Source organism: Corythoichthys intestinalis, chromosome 1 (genome assembly GCF_030265065.1).
Source record: "Corythoichthys intestinalis isolate RoL2023-P3 chromosome 1, ASM3026506v1, whole genome shotgun sequence".
Classification (NCBI taxonomy): Eukaryota; Metazoa; Chordata; class Actinopteri; order Syngnathiformes; family Syngnathidae; genus Corythoichthys; species Corythoichthys intestinalis.
The window spans coordinates 57,282,536-57,299,584 of NC_080395.1; positions in this window are offsets into that span (position 1 = coordinate 57,282,536).

Consider the following 17,049-nt stretch of genomic DNA (forward strand, 5'->3'; position numbering starts at 1 on the left):
CTCCACATATTGACTCCCTTCGATCGATAATTGCGTAAGGGGTGGGGCAAACAAATCCAATTCGGCCAGAGTGCATTCATGTGAACGGTGGTGTGCGAGCGCCATTTGGTATGAAGGGGTTAGGAGAAGATGTCCGCGTGGCTTCTTCGACGCTTCCTTCTGGAAACTGATCTCGGTCTAGATGCACTCGCACGCTTTTTACGTGACTTCACAGGTCGACGCCCCCTTTTAACGAGTCTCCTTGCAGGTGATTTATGAGGTCTGCGTGCCAGGGTCATGATACCGGAGCCTTCCTGTGGATCTGGCTTTTTCTGAATCCTTTCCATCACGCGCCCTGCGACGTCCGTCGCTATGTTTTTAGCGGCTGTCTGGAGGTGTGGTTTCGCCATGCTGAAACCTCTCCTAAGGAGCGGAGTTACAAATCGGAACAGCTTGGCAAAGATGGAACCCAGACCTCTTCCATATTGAATTGGTGACCCGTGGAACCCAGGTAACGCCCCTCCAGCCTGGCTTTCGTAATAATCCACTAGGCGGTAAAGGTCCGGGTGTGTTGCTAACACCACCATTTTCTCACTTTGGTCTAAAATGGAGCGTGATAATTACTTTGCCGTAAGCGAAGGGGACTGGTTTGTTCTGATCAGTTTTAATTTCTATCGCTATGTCCTCAATGTGTCTTTTGTTAAGTGGAAGATAGTAAGGCGGGTTAAACGTTTTAAAAACTGTTTCTTGGTGCTCCCCCGTTATTGGAATAGTCCTTAGTAGCGGGGCTAGGGTGTCGCCGACCGTTTGGTGTTGAATCAAGTCCGTGTATATGTAGAAATGGTAAAGACCAGCCCTAATATCGGCGGGGTGCGTGGCTGCGGTCCAATGGGGTCCACAAGTATACCATTCGTCCGCCAAGAGTCCAAATATATATGATACCGGTGGCCTGAGCCGGATTCTGAAACGCCCAGTTCCTGTGAAAAAAAATCTCCCCACGTTCCTGGCGTATGCTATTTTAATGTCAACCTCAAAATTATCTTTCAAGATTTTTTCAAACTCTTTCCCGATTGTCTCGGGATCGTTGTAATACCCTTCTGTTAAGAATAGAGTTTTAATTTTTCTTTCATCATATTCGGTAATCACTCTCTCGCCGGGTTTGGGACGACCATGATGCCAAACGTCTATAACATCAAATGATGCCTCTTCTTCTGGCACGTTGAACCAAGTATGCGGATAGGAAATCTCTGTTATGGCGACTTCCCAATTGGAATTTAAATTTATATGACTTGCTAAGTTAACTCTGTATTGGGAAATTGTATTATCTGTATAGACAGAGGCACTGGCGTTTGAAGGCAGCGTTACATAGAACCCGTCAACTAGATTCGGGTCCATGAGGTTGAATGATGACGAATGCGTTTGTTAATTTGTTTTATATGTCTATAACTTGATCCGCATCGACCCATTGATTAAATTTTGATGGCCAATTTTTCCATTGAACTAGGAATTGTCTTTTTCCATTAATCACACGTCTCTTTAGAATTTTATCGACGTGGAAAATATGATCTTTTGTTATCCTAACTTTCTGAAGTTCGCTTTCATAAAATGAGCCTTGTATCAAATCTCCATCGTAATCCGCCAGTTTATAAACAGGCGGGGTTCGTGGTAGGCATTCTTTCACAGTAAACAGTTCATTTGTAAAGCTTTGCTCATATTTCTTATCAAATATTCCTCGCAATTTTGAAATTCTGACAATATCTCCTGTTTTAAATTTCATTTTGCTAATTGTACAGGTCAGGTCTCCATAAAGATTCCGAAAAACCTGAGGACTAGTCTCAGCGTTAACTTGGATAGGTTTCATTTTAATACTAGAATGATAACTATCGTTATAACTCGATACAAGGTCTTGGAGGACATCGATGTAGCGACGGGTATTTTTAGCGGTAAAATATCGCCACATCCTGGTCTTTAGAGTCCGGTTGTATCTCTCGACGGTGGACGCTTTCAGATCGCTGGCAGTAGCAAAATGTGTAATATTATGTTTTTTCATCAGCCTCTGGAAGACCTTGTTGAAAAACTCGCGTCCATCGTCAGTTTGTATTTTCTGTGGAATGCCGCTCTCTAAAAGAACAGATTGGAATGCCTCGGTCACCTCTGAGGCCTTTTTGCTTTTTAAAGTCCTGACATAAGACATTTTGGAAAACACATCGATGACTGTTAATATATATCTAAAGCCGTCGTTAAATTCGGCTAAATTTTGAAGATCAACCAAATCACATTGGAACTGATTTAATGCTCTTGAGACAAAAACCCTATTCCTCGGGAAGTTAATTCTGGCAGATTTATGTAACGTGTAACTGTCTTGGCCTGCTAAAAAATCCTTGACTCTATCTCTGTTTATTTTTTCTCCTGTTTCCTCTTGCAAACCTCGATGGAGCCTTTCCACACCCCCAAAACTAGCTGGGTGGGTGGGGTCATAGTATAGCTTCTTCATACGCCTCTTCAGAGCCATGGTGATAAATGAACTAGTGTCATGGACTTTGTGGATTTTATACAGACACACAGAGACACAAGATTTTTTTTTTTAATGAGTACATGGTGACAAGGAGTACAAATACTTGATACAATACAATCAAGAGAAAATATCATATGCAGCCTCGGCTAGTGTATGAGGTTTCACATTTAACTTTATAATATTTTGAAAGGCTGTCAATTCTCTCTCTATGTCTAAAGGTTGATTATTTTCAAGACAGTATTTGATACAATCAACAAACAATGTGATAATAGTTTTCAAATGACCTGTAGTGATCTGAGTATCCCAGTTGTTGAAAATAGTTTGTACTGTTGTGGCTACACTTGGATTACTGACGCTTACACAATCTTTCACCATAGATTCCCATGGTAGATTGAAAAGCAAATTAGACAAAGGTCTAACTTTGCGCATTACAGTCAGTAATTTCTCTACTTGTTCATCTCCGGTTGAGTTAGAGTCATAACTAATAGTTCTGTCCAATATGTCCTTCCAATCAAATGTCGGGGGAGGGTCGTCCTGATCTATGTCCTTCCAATCAAATGTCGGGGGAGGGTCGTCCTGATCACACGTTGTAGAAGGTTCGTCCCGATTACATGTCGGAACAGGCTCTGTTGACTGGCATGATCTGTTGTTCCCCATCCTCAGACTCTAAAGTAGTATTGATCCAGGGCACGTTTGATTTCAGTGGTAAATGAATTTGCGTTCACCTCAGAGACCTTATCAGAGATATTCTTAGCCTGTTCGAGCTCCAGGAGAATTATCTCCGCCGCGGTTTCCACTTTTTTAAGCTCGGCCTTATACTCGAACAGGTTCAGCATGAATTGGATGCTCGGAAAAAAGTTTGGCGTGTACAAATGTCGAATCACAAAGTGGAAATGATTGTTATAATAATAGTCTTCGTTTATATAGAGACATGCATGCTCTTTTTGACTGGGGTGGTTCACCTGGCAACCATAGCACTCAGATTCCATGTGTTTTTCTAACACTCTACTAAGTAGATGGTAAATTGTTTTCTTAATGCAATCATATTCGTTAAGCATTAGCCAACCTTTTTGAGTCTCTCGAAAAATAAGCTCGCCATCCTCCGCCTCCTTGAAGAACTCGGAAGGTGCCAAGTAATGTGGTTGAGGGGGTGTCTCAAGTGGCGGGGTCTCTTTTAAAGGGGAGGATGGGTGCTCACCCGAGAGAGGTTCTACCGATGCCTTTGAAGGAGGGGCTGTCTCTTCAGAGTTAGACGACCCCGCTGGTGTGCCATCAGAATCCGCTGACCTCTTCATGAGTCGCAGAGTGCGCACAGGTGGTGGAGCCTCAGGCGGCCAGAGGGGGGACGACGGCATGGAATCGGCTTGCTGTGTCTCCCCATCCTCGGCGTTAGGGTTGACGTTCTCAGTCAACTCTGGCTGTGAAGAGTCCTCAGACCTGGTAGCGGCTGATCTCACCCCTGACGCATGCATCGGTAGTGGGGGATCGTCCGTCCCGATGGCCGATGATGGCTCAGGATCAGCTTGCTGTGTTTCGCCATCCTCAGCGGTAGGGTTGACGAGTTCAGGCCCATCACAGGTAACGCTCTCCGTCCAAGTACTGGCGAGTAGTGGGGTATTAGATTCCATATCGTCCTCAAACACTACTCCACGATCCGTTTCAAACGGTGTCCAGATGGTGGACAAACGTCTCCGAGTCGGTCTGGATCCAGGCATCATGGAGTTTCCTTCAAAAAAGTGATATAAGCGGCTCCGTTGTAGGTTTGGAGTGAGCTATGTGCCCCGCCAATCTGTGGTATATATACATGAAAAGGGGGTGTGGTGTTATTGGAGGCGGGGGGCGTGGTTGGGGTGGGGCTTCTCTTTTTAAAAAAAATAACTTTGTACCGCGAGGTTGGCTACACAAACGTTAACGCCTTTTTAACGCCCACCTCATTATGCCAAAGACGGCTGCTTTGGAAGAGGGCGGAGATTCTCACGGAGAACTCCCTCATCAGATCATTCCAATCTAACAGAGGGACCGCCATGATGATCATAAACACTCCGCATTCGCTGTTAAATGATTCTAACTGGAATTCCAACTCATCATGACAGACGCTTTGATCATCTTCCTTCTCCAAACCCTCTTGTAACTTAATCTTCACTCTGAAGAACCACCGTCCACTGTTTGAATTTCTGGAGAGCCAAACAAAGCTCAAATCTTCCCACGCATCCGATGAAGATAAACACTTATCCAACACACCAGGTATGAGGTCCTTTATAACACCCCAATCATTAGAATTAAGCATGCCTATGTCAGCCGGCAGCATGTTGTCGTTGTCCTCATATTTACTGAAGAAACACAGCTCACCCATCGCATAGTTGAACCGGAACCCCCATGATCCTGAGTCAGGTAAAGGTCTAACCTCTTCCAGCTCCTCACTAGGCGGGTATTGCACACGCCTTAGGTACATCTGCATTTTGCGGGGGGCACCCGTGACCGCATTGGGTCGTTCCCGGCTAATGTTAACACACGTCTCGTTAATCATGGCTCCCCTCACGGTAGCTTGTTGAGAATGCCGGTTAGCTCGCTTTGGCTACGACTAGCCCAGGCGCTAGCCACGCCCTACTACTTCCGATTCTTCGTTAGGACATGTACGGACATGTCCCCGGAACACGCATTAGCACGCATGCGCTAAACACGCCCTACTACTTCCGATTCACATGTACGGACATGTCCCCGGAACACGCATTAGCACGCATGCGCTAAACACGCCCCCTCCACACACTACGTTTTTTTCTAGGGGGGACATGTACGGACATAACCCATAACACGCCTAGCACGCATGCGCTAAACTTCAAAGTTGTTAAACATCTGCCATGACCAATAGTGATCAAAGGACTACGATCAAAAGGGGTCCGGGGGCGGGGGTCATTAATCATCTGTCAGCACCAATAGAGATCAAAGGACTACGATCAAAGGGGTAAAGGGGGGCTGGGGTCATTAATCATCTGTCAGCACCAATAGAGATCAAAGGACTACGATCAAAGGGATAAAGGGGGGGGGGGGTCATCAATCACCTGTCAGCACCAATAGAGATCAAAGGACCACGATCAAAGGAGAAAGGGGGGAGGGGTCATCAATCATCTGTCATCATCAATAGAGATCAAAGGACTACAATCAAAGGGGGCGGGGTCACAGAGGTCAAAGTCATAAATCATCGGGGGCATGAACCCTACTTGACACAAGGTGTATTTTATTACTCTCTTATATTGTGTACATATGCTTGCTGTGAGTCTCTGACTTATTTACGTGAGTTAAACTTCAAGTATATGAAGAATAAAGCACAGGTTTGGTGTCAAAAGAGTTGTTTTGATGTTTAATTTTCAACTAGACAGTTCACACACTAGATACATAATCAGTGATTGAGAGTGCCTCGGTGCTTTTATAATAACGTGTTTACCATCAAGGCTTATAACGCAGTTTGGGAAGTTCCATAGCCACCAGAAATTTGCTATGGCTTCCCACTGGCTGGTTGTAGGACATGCAGAAAAAAAATCGGGCTGGAGGGCTGTCCACAATTCTTTGCAGCCCTCGGACAAAACGCTGGACACAGTGCTCCACGCCAGTTTGAAGCTAGCCGCCATAGCTTGCTGGCTTCCACCCGAGGCTAGAATTCATAATGTGACAGCAAAAACAGTCCGACAGGCCCCCTCTGAAACAGTCTTCTGCGTCGCGTGCGCCTCAACATTTGTATGATCAATATTTGTTGTTCCACATTCAGGCGTTTTATCTCCGCTAGCATTTTAGCATACCAGTGTATCCAGAAGAAAACTAGAAGTCGTCAAGAGTCCCCCAAAACCCTACAAACACAACGCCACACCCCTTTAGTGGCTTGACGGTGAATTACAGAGCAACGCCGCAGAACTATTGAATGCTCATTGATGCCGTAGTCGCTTCTCTGTCACCGTAACGCAGTAGCATAACTCAGGCTTTAATATCAACTTGGGTATAGAAAAATTACAGAGGTGCCAGCTAAAGTGAAAAAGATGAGTCCTTTAAGTCAATAGAAAGAATACTTTACAAACCTTCTCAAGTCCACCGATCCGTCTTCCCATAAGAAAGAAGAATCTGGCAACTCTGAAGCAGGCCCTCCAATCTCCACAGTATAAGTCACTGAAGGAGTAAAGAAGCTCATTGGTGTCAGGGCCCCGGTTCTGGATGACATCCATTTGGAGCTCCTCAAGGCTATGGAAGTTGTGGGGTTGTCTTGTATGACACGTCTCTGTAACCATTTGGCACTATAGTTGTGTGAATGTGTGCGTGAACGGGTGAATGTATGCTAATGTAAAGTGTTTTGGGCATGGAAACCATGCAGATAAATGCACTATATAAGTACTCTCCATTTACCTTTTGTTGACTTGGCATATTTTTTTTGTTTTTTTTAGTAACGATGCGGTGAGGCTGTTCGATTGATCGATTTTGAGCCAAAACTTTTCTGGTTAAAAATGTTGCATACAATTTTTAAAACCGCACGATTTAGGTTTATCTAAGCTGCCGTAGTTTCCTCTGCATTTCTGCCTCCTTCCACGAGAGTGCGCCATCTTAAACAACAAAAACAACAACTTTTGCCCAGCAAACTTTGGACATAATTTGCATTAGGCCGTGAGTAAGTGTATTATCTCATGATGTACTTAAAGTATTGCTGTATATGGAAGGATTGCAATGAACTGTCAAAAAGACATAAAGCCTTGAAATGTTCAATACATCTCATTTACTTCGTCTGCACACTTTCATGTACAACACAATGACAGACAGTAAAATAACGCTACGTCTGGCTGAGTGTATATTGCACTAAACTACAAGTATGAAAGTATATGGGGGTGCATGTGTTTGTGTCTGTCTGTCTGTCTGCCTACCTGCCTGCCTGCCTGCCTGCCTGCCTGCCTGCCTGCCTGCCTGCCTGCCTGCCTGCCTGCCTGCCTGCCCGCCCGCCTGCCTGTCTGTCCCCCTGTCTTGTTTTCCTGCCAAGATTGCTGCTACCAGATTACAGTAACTAAAAGCATGCCATGTTCTTTTTGTTTTTATGCAATAATATATTTTGGCAAATTGGTCTACATTTGAAAACTTCATCTATATGCACATTGTTGATTGGCCCATTAATGTCTTTGACCTGATGTCTATTGTAAAGATGTGGTGCTCATAAACCTAAGGAATCCTTTTGTTTGTTACCTTCACTGGAGTGCATATTTGTGTTTGTTTAGACAAGGTATTTGCCACCTTGCATATTGTTATTATTGAGTCACAGTTTTGCACTAATCATTGATTTATGTAGTAAGACCAAGAAAAATATGACACATTACGCAGAGCCTGGCTGCCTACCCACTTCACCTGACTGCCTTGATTGACTGGCTGGCTAGATGTTTGGCAGACTGATTTGCTGACAGACTACTTAATTTACAGACTGACCGACTAGCTTTTCTCATGTTTGATTTTGTTTCATCTGGTGTATGCACTTTCTTCTTTCATTACTGCTTTAATTAAGGACAGAGGTGGAGTCCATTGTATAAATAAAATGTTCTTAATCCCAAGGGGTTGTTCTGTGTGTATTAACAGAGTTAAATCCACTTTGTACTTTGTGCTTTGTGCATGAGTATAATTAACAGACTGGCATCATGGAAAATGTATCGAACGAGTTGAATGGGAGGCTTGGATGATCAGCAGCAAGAGATCGTTTACCAAAACTGGCCACATGCGAAGAGCAACTCTTGCACAAGTCTGCCAGTGGATCCTGACAGAGTGGAGCAGTGTGAAAAAAATCCACTATCACCAACGGGTTTGAAAAGTCGGTCTGTTGCGTGACGAAGAGCACGGCACAAGCTCAGGAGTGAATTTGCCTCATTATGAGAGACAGTGAAAGGGACAACGAAGACTGATAAGGTGCGTGGCGAAGTGTATCTAAGCCTATTCATATCCGACACTGAGGGTGAAGACTTCCATGATTTCAGTGCACAGGAGGAAGATGAAGATGGAGTTATGTACTTACATTTATATGTTTACTTGTGTGCATTATTTAACCTTTTATTCTTATTCAAAGCAATCATGCATTCACATTCTGGTTAGTTTTAACATATACTATTTGGTGTCATAAAAGTAAGCTCAGTTATTTTAGTCCTTTGAAGACCACAAAGGTGTAACATGAACCCCCCTCAGAGTACTCAAGTCTTTGTTCATCCAATCAGGGGAAGTCACTAAACAACCCACAGAACTCTTCCTTGTTGACCAATGGTTTGAATGAGTAAAGTAAACGCCCATTAGATTGTAAAATGTGAGGTATTTATTGGAGTCAGATTCTGAAATGTGTGTGCCTCATTCATTATAACTTGTGTTTATTGTTTGACCGCACCCTGAGCCTCTCAGTATTTGTGTGTCGACTTCATTTTTATCAAAGCCTCCAGAACAGAAAAAGAATGCGCAGCGTTGTGAGTACGAGGTCGAGAGCCAACGCACACAATGGCTAGCAAAGACTTTTATGTTACTAATAGCCAGCCCAGTTAGTGTTGTACTGCCGTGTTGCTGCTATGTAACTGTCGTGTTGCTGGCAAAAAAGTTAAGGTATGATATTAAAATTTAGAAAACTGTATTTCTTTGTAAATATCTCATGTTACTATGTGGGCACACGCTGCTTATAAACAGGAGATGCTTATGTATGTACGAATTGGTTTTTCCTTTAAAAATGTACAGGGTGAGGCTTGTAATCAGGGGCGCTCAATAGTCCAGGCATTTCGGTAAGTTTAAATAGAAGACATTCCGAATACTTTATTGTTATTATTTATAATTTTCCAAGAAACGATATTACAAAACAGGGTTTGAGAGAAAATCCAGATTTTCTTGACAAATTGAACAGCCCTACGATACGGTTTTTTCCCCTTCCATCAAGCCTATCAGGTGGATGGTTGGGTGAGTCAATGAGTGAGTGAATGAGTGAATGGGTGAATGAATGACTGACTGACCGACAGACAGATAGACTGAGTTTTTATCTCACGAAATAGAGCCCAATTGTGTGATTGGAATAGGTCTCTAAATCTGCAATTATTATTTCAGTGATTGATGATGAAAGTCTCTCAATTTACATTAATATTTTATTGTAAATCACTAGACAGTACCACTTTAAATAAACCTTTTATATTATCTGTCTTCTGTGAACAGGGACATAGCACTCAACCACAAACCATTTAGCACTTAAACAATACTGCTGCAGCACCACGAGGACACGACCTCCCCCAAGGAACCCTAGAGTGCTGTATGACAGCATTCAACAATTAGAAGGAGCAAAGCAGCTTTTAATAGCTAAGACCAAATGAGAGCAAATATTGAACTGGTTTGGGAAAAGCCATATTAGCAATGGTCACTCAGCAGCATAAAAATATCAAAGATGCTTTATCTATTTTAGTCAGCCCATCAATTCATCCCGATATATTGTGATTGTAATTAGAGATGTCCCGATCCGGATGCCGATCGATCGGGTCCGATCACGTCATTTTCAAAGTATCGGAATTGGCAAAAAAATATCGGCCATGCCTTTTTTTAATATACAGTATATATATATTTTAATTAAATCGCTTTCTAATTGTATTTAACGTTACAGACATAATATGTTACACTCATCCAGAGTCTTTAGTTTAGGCTTAAGGTAGGGTTATCAGATTTATCCCGATAACGGCGGTAATTAATTTTTTTAAAAATGTATCACGTTAAAATATTTAACGCAATTAATGCATGCACTGCACGACCCACTCAACCATTGTAGCGGTCAATCTATAATGGCTCCGTTTTACCTATATAGAGAGATAAAAGGCAGCGTAAAATGAGTAGAGTGAATTTTGGCAGCCTTTGGAGCCTTTTTTTAATTGGCTAAAGCCTTACAATCCCTCTCCGTACGATTAGAAATATCATGGGAAGCAATGTGGGGAAGCAAGGTAGCAATTGATCTTTTTTTTAACACCTTATGTTATTTCCCAATGCAGACAAGATTTATCAATTGGTAGCACGACGCACAGTCATGGTTCCACTTCCCATCATGCATTTGGGCATGCCCACAGTATCATTTACTACAAGCTCAACAAATACACTAGATGACAATATTTAGTCACAATATACAAAGTCACAAGTCTTTCTATCCGTGGATCCCTCTCACAGAATGTTAATAATGTAAACGCCATCTTGAGGATTTATTGTCAAAATAAACAAATACAGTACTTATGTGCTGTATGTTGAATGTATATATTTGTCTGAGTTTTATTCATTTTTTTCTTAATGCATTGCCAAAATGTACATGATCGGGAAAAATTATCGGGAATGATTGGAATTCAATCGGGAGCAAAAAAAAGCAATCTGATCGGGAAATATCGGGATCGGCAGATACTCAAACTAAAACGATCGGGATCGGATCGGGAGCAAAAAAACATGATCAGAACCACCCTAATTGTAATGTTCGTTTTGCAAATGGAAGACTATCATTCAAACTTGCATACAGGTTATAATGACAAAATATGAATAGGTAGGATTAATTCCGATGAATTATGTACATAAATGTGTTTTTCAAGTAGTTTTACTCCAGGTGACAACAACACCCCCGCACACTCCCACACAAGCCCGCTCAAGCACACATACCGGTAACCACAAAAAGTCAGTCAGGAGATGTCCCCGCGAGATCTCTGCGTAATCTCCTAGACCGGATAGAGACTAAGGAGACCGTGAGGAAATGTCACAGTTGCCAGGACACTTCCTCCTAGGGTAAGCAAGAATAGTATTTTGGTATCCTGAGTCGCTGCAACTGATCAGCAACAGCAGATGTAGTGACCTAGTGAGATAAACTCTTTAAACAGAGAATTTCCACTCCTTCATTCCTAAGTAGAAGATGATCCAACAAGAACACTCCCATTTACCTTTTGATAATTTTGTATTCAGTGAAATGCACCCAGACGACTGGATTGTTTTGTAACACCATATAAACATTCTGATGATCGAGCATGAAAGCAGTGCCTAGAAACAGCATAAGAAAGTTCGTTTGAGAAAAAAATCAGTCAAATAAGTTACATGCCGACTTAGAAGATACAGAAGAGCCATTTAACCCTCTGTTGGATAGTGGTCACTACAGTGGACAGCTACTGAGACATACCTTTCTCTTTAATGCATTGGTTTCTATGGTTTAAATGCATAACAACCTCAAAAGTGCTCTCTGTAGGGATACTTTATTGAGGTCAATTCAGTGGTCAGTTGGTGTAACTGCAAGTAAATATCATATGCATGCAAGATAGCCAACAACTTGAACTTGCCACCTGTGTTGACTACAGCTGGCATATTCTATCTTGATATACTTCTATGCCTGAAGAGCTACTTTGGTAAAAAGAAATATTATGATATACAGTGACATTTAGGGAAAGATAATATATGTTTGGAATATCAAACATTTGTCTATACCGATATATAGAAATTTATGAATAACCATGTGTCCAATGAAGTGGACATCAAGCATCCCCAGTATATTTTTGAACACATGTCACATAATTGTGTCACTTTTTTAATGACTGTTTTGGTCATAAGTTGGTATGTAATTGTTATATTTATAAACAGTTGATTTAAAATACACATTTTTTTGTGCCTATTAGCTGTAGTTTGCATTACTAAATGCATTTTGTCGTATTTTGTAAACAAAAACAGCAAAGAATAAGGAAGTTTACAGAATAGCCCAGGAAATTAGATGCAGCTTCAGTGATGATGACTGCAGTGACAACGGTGATGATGAGTGGCTGCCAGACACAACAACAGAGACATTGGTGCTTAAGTGTCAGAGTCACAAATAGAAGTTTCATTGGTTTTCTTATTCAGGCCTATGAATGTCCTAAGAAGAATAGAAACACTACAGAAAAAAAATTTGACCAAGGATTTCATAACTAATGCATCAGAGGGTTAAGGCTAACCATGGATAATTACACATATTTTTAAAAAGTCGATATCCAAATGTTGCCATGGCATGGCTCTCAGCTGCTACACTAGCACTGACAAAATTCGCTAGACGCTTGATCAGACCTTATCTCAGCTATTTTTCTCGCTCCCAAGGTCATGAATGATGATAACAGAGGAAATGTAATTGCCTCTATGTAGAATCATAACCTGCTGTATGTATCTATCTATCGTAAAACTGTGGTGTTTGTCTTTTGGTAGGTAACTGCTCAAGTGGACTTACCTAGCGTGCTTGAATGGGAACACTAAAGAAAATGTTTTGCTAAAAAACTTGGTCAAAGATATCAGCAATACCACTGCATCCATATTTATACGCAGAAATATTACTACTTGACTGAAAAGGATGAGTCATTCTCAACTTGGTGTCTAATGATAGGCGCTTGCAGCCATCTGAACAAAGGCAGACATAATCAGTGCGACAGTGATAAGTAGGGCACTCACATACAGTATATGGCCCTACTGCAACTGCCAGCTTGTACCAAATAGTCATTAAATAGCTATATCAGTGGCATTATTAGGCTTGTTTTTTTTGCATGTTTTATTAAAATATTGTCAAGCTGCCCCAAGTAATTTTGCACATTAAAAAAAAAAAAAAGGTCTATATTACCAAACTAGTTTAAACTGTTGAATGCAACGTGGCCCGACTGCACATTTATATGTATTTTTAAAAATATATATAATAACGAGTTAGATTATAACTCATCATTGTTCTCTACTAGTATATATGATTGTTTTCCGTCATTTGATATCTCTATGTGGGTTGTCCCTCTGAAAATTAACTAACTAAATAAATAAATATACCTGTAATAAGGGAAATGATGTTTTTTTTGTAAACACAAGCCTGTTTAACTAAGAGGTGTAACTAAATCTCTGAGTCTGTTACTCTGGCAACTGAATCTGGATCTAACCTGGTCAATGAACTTCACGTTTTTCTCTGTCTCCACAGAGCCACATGTCATTCAATTTCCTCATTCTGTCCGTCGCTACAAATAAACACAGTGAGGAGCAGGAGTATTTGCACCCCTTGTGATTTCACTCACTTAGAAAATAGGTAGCAGTGTGAAATTTCAATCATGGATGCATTTCCACTGAAATCTGGAACTCACATTGTATGATTTTTTAAAATAATTTATTTGTAATTTACTGGGGTTCAAAAGTACCCCTGAGAATCAGCAATAACGATGACACTCAAATTTGGCCAAATTTCAGAATTGTCTAATATGCATGTGTGATACATAATTGGAAAGCTTAAAAGCTCTATTTTTTGGGGGAAGAAAAGTTTTGAACAGGAGGGCATTTTTTGACACCTTAAAGTCAAGGTGCAAAGAGGCCCATGAAACAGTCCAACACATAATAGCAGAGTGTAAGATACTGGAAGAAAAAAAATACATGGAACGCCATAACCAAGTAGCCGGTACAGTGTACAGAAACATCTGTGCAGAGTATGGACTAGAGACCCCTACATAGAAATGGGAAACACCTCTCATGGTGATGGAGCAGAGGACAGCCACTGTGATCGATGTAGCCATCCCCAACGATGGCAATATCAAGAGAAAGGAATACGAGAAACTAGAGGAATACCAAGTGATCAAGGAAGAGCTGGAGAGAGCCTGAGGGGTGAAAGCAACAGTGGTGCCCAGGGTCAAGTGGCTCCAGCAGATACCTGGAAGAACATCAGACATCTCTGTCCAGAAGTGCGCAGTCCTAGGAACATACAGCGCAGGACCGTCAAGCTCCCAGGCCTCTGGTAGAGTACCCGAGCTTGAGATGAACAGCCACCCACCCTACCAGGGGAGATGGTGGGAGGGTGAGGGAAGAGCATATATTATACTCAGACAGGAAAAATCAGCAATATTCACTGGGCTAAGATGGGTAATGTTATATACAGGAGAAAGGATCAGTAGGCAAGCTGCACAAAATGCATTGAGTATTCTATGAAGTAACAACAGGGGGGAAAATCCTCTGACTTTTCATTTTGTCACTGAAATAATTGGTGACTATCAACTGCATTGTGAATATTAAGTAAGTGTTTAGTGAATAATCAGTGCTTCAGTGACCCCAAGGGCCACTGCAGCATATTCTTTTAGTTGTTGTACTTACTAATAAATGAGTGAAAATTGCTCCAGCTGAAGAGGGTCAAAAAAGCAGACCCTCAAATGAATAACTAACTCCTCTAAAGTCAGACATATGCGATTCAAGATAAAGTGCAACAATTTCTTGAAAGTAATAAGGATTTCTAACCATTGCAGGAAACAGTGTGGCTTTGAACAGACCGGCCATGCGCTGTTCAGCCCTCATATATGAGCAATTGACCCATTTTGAATACATTTTTCAGCAAGTAAGAGCAGACAAGATCACTTGAAGCAAGGGTGATAGCATAAAATGTAATTATGGAACGAGAATTATTTTGTTACAGAATTAACACTTAATGATTGGAAATATTGATTCCATCTAATTTCGTGGCATACTGTATATGTGAGTTTAGTCCTATTCTTGTGCTGCAGGTGCAAAGAGCAATAAAAGACAGAATGGATTTTGTGTATCAGGAATGAGATGACATTAACCACTTGGCCTCCTCTATGTTTGTAATTGCGTACAAGGTAGACAAGAACTTGATCTGATGAGTTTACATGTATTTGGATTGATTGACAAGACAGCAAAAATAAAACCCAAACAAACACATAAGGGAAAATGTGATGTAAGTGTATATAATTAATGTACTGTGGGCAAATCACAACACATTTGCTCTGACTTTTGGCTCGTCCCTTCATGGGTTGTAGTGGAGATCTCACATGACTACTTTGTATGCTTTTACATGTGTGTGTGTTTTATTTTTTATTGTTTTATTCTCAATGCCTCTCTTGCTATAGTGCCTTTCATCTGACCTTGAAACCAGAGATGGAATGTTGCAGTTGGTGGAAAACTTCAGCATTATAATACATTTTTCCCTCTTATGCCCAGTTAAAGGTGGAGATTATCCAATGACAAATTGGTGATTCGTATCAGAAAGGTTTGAAGAAAAAAAAAAGTCTTACTTGGAATGTTTAAATTTCGTGGGAAATCATATGTACATAATCTGGAGGTTGAAGTCATAATATAGCTACAGTTAGATAAAGCTGTGTTTGAATTTTAATTAAATTACTCCTCAACATCCCACATATTGTTTCCTGAAATGATTATGAAGTTTATTTGGGTAATTTAAAGAAAAACAATCCAAAAGAAACACAAGGCGGAAAACACAAACAAGACAGAAAAAGCAGTTTCTGCTCTTGCTCCCCTCTTTAAAATAAACTGCTGTATTTTAAGCCAAAAGAACTGTTGTGTTTGATAGAACAATATGTCTATATGCTGCTGTAGCAGATTCATGGCTTACTAAGCCTCCGAACTATTTTTAATTTGTCCGTTTTACCCTGAAAACCCCCGTTTACGGATGTCGCGCAACCGCTTTTGTTTCAACCTAGCCATAAAAAGAAGCTAATACCCCTTTCCCACTGGCCAAAAAACCCATGTCAGCCCACTTACAATCGGCTTTTGGTGGCTGTGGGAAAGGTGCAGCTACCCGCCTCGACCCGTGTCAATCAACCCGCCAAGCGACCCGCGTTAAAATCACCTCGGCTCTGATCGTCATGCAGTGTGAAAGCAAAACCCCGGGTCAACATTCAACACCCTAATCTACGTGGTGACGTAGGCTCTTACTGGATGCGTCATAACAACGTGCCAGTCACCTCCCATTTAACACGCCCCACAACCGTAGTTACGTCGATGCTCACAACAAAGCTAGTAGAAGAAGAAGGAGGCAGTAATGCACCACAGTGAACAACATGTCCCAGCATTGGAAAGATGATGAGACCTGCCAGCTCCTTTCCATCCGTGGAGAAAGGAGGCTTCCATGTTGCTCTGCATTGTTTACTTTCTTGAAATGAATGAATTCGGTCGCACTTGTCGAAGCACATCTCAGCGTGGTGACGTCACGTAACCTTACGCACGGCTGAGGAGGGGTGGGGGGTTACACGGGTGAAAAAAAAAGGACGGCTTTTTTTTGTCAATGGGAAAGGTGCCAAATGCCAATTTCTAGTGGGCTGCTTGGTCGGCTTGAAAAAAATGTGCGTTGACCCACTACTTTCAGTAGGGCATAAGTATTTGTATTTATTATTTAAAATGTCTGTCATTTTTAGCTTAGAATCATTCATTGATCTCTAGTATTTAGTTTAAAAAAACAAAACAACTTGAAAAAATTATTCACTTGCATATTTTAAACTTTTAAACAAATAATGTCACAATGAAAAATTTCGCGTCTGTAAAAAAGTCACGGATATCTACCTCATAACTATCGCTTCATTGTATTTTTTTTTTGTTACTGTTGCATTTTCACAGATATGTTACATGATAAATAATCGATCCAAACAAAGAAAATTTGAAAAATAACATTTAAAAGGGTAACTATATGAAAAAGAAAATCTCAACTACTCCTTGTTGTCTGCGGTTTCTGCATCGCGACCCTTGTTATATCACCATTTTTCACCCATAAAATCCCCCCAAAATCCAACTGT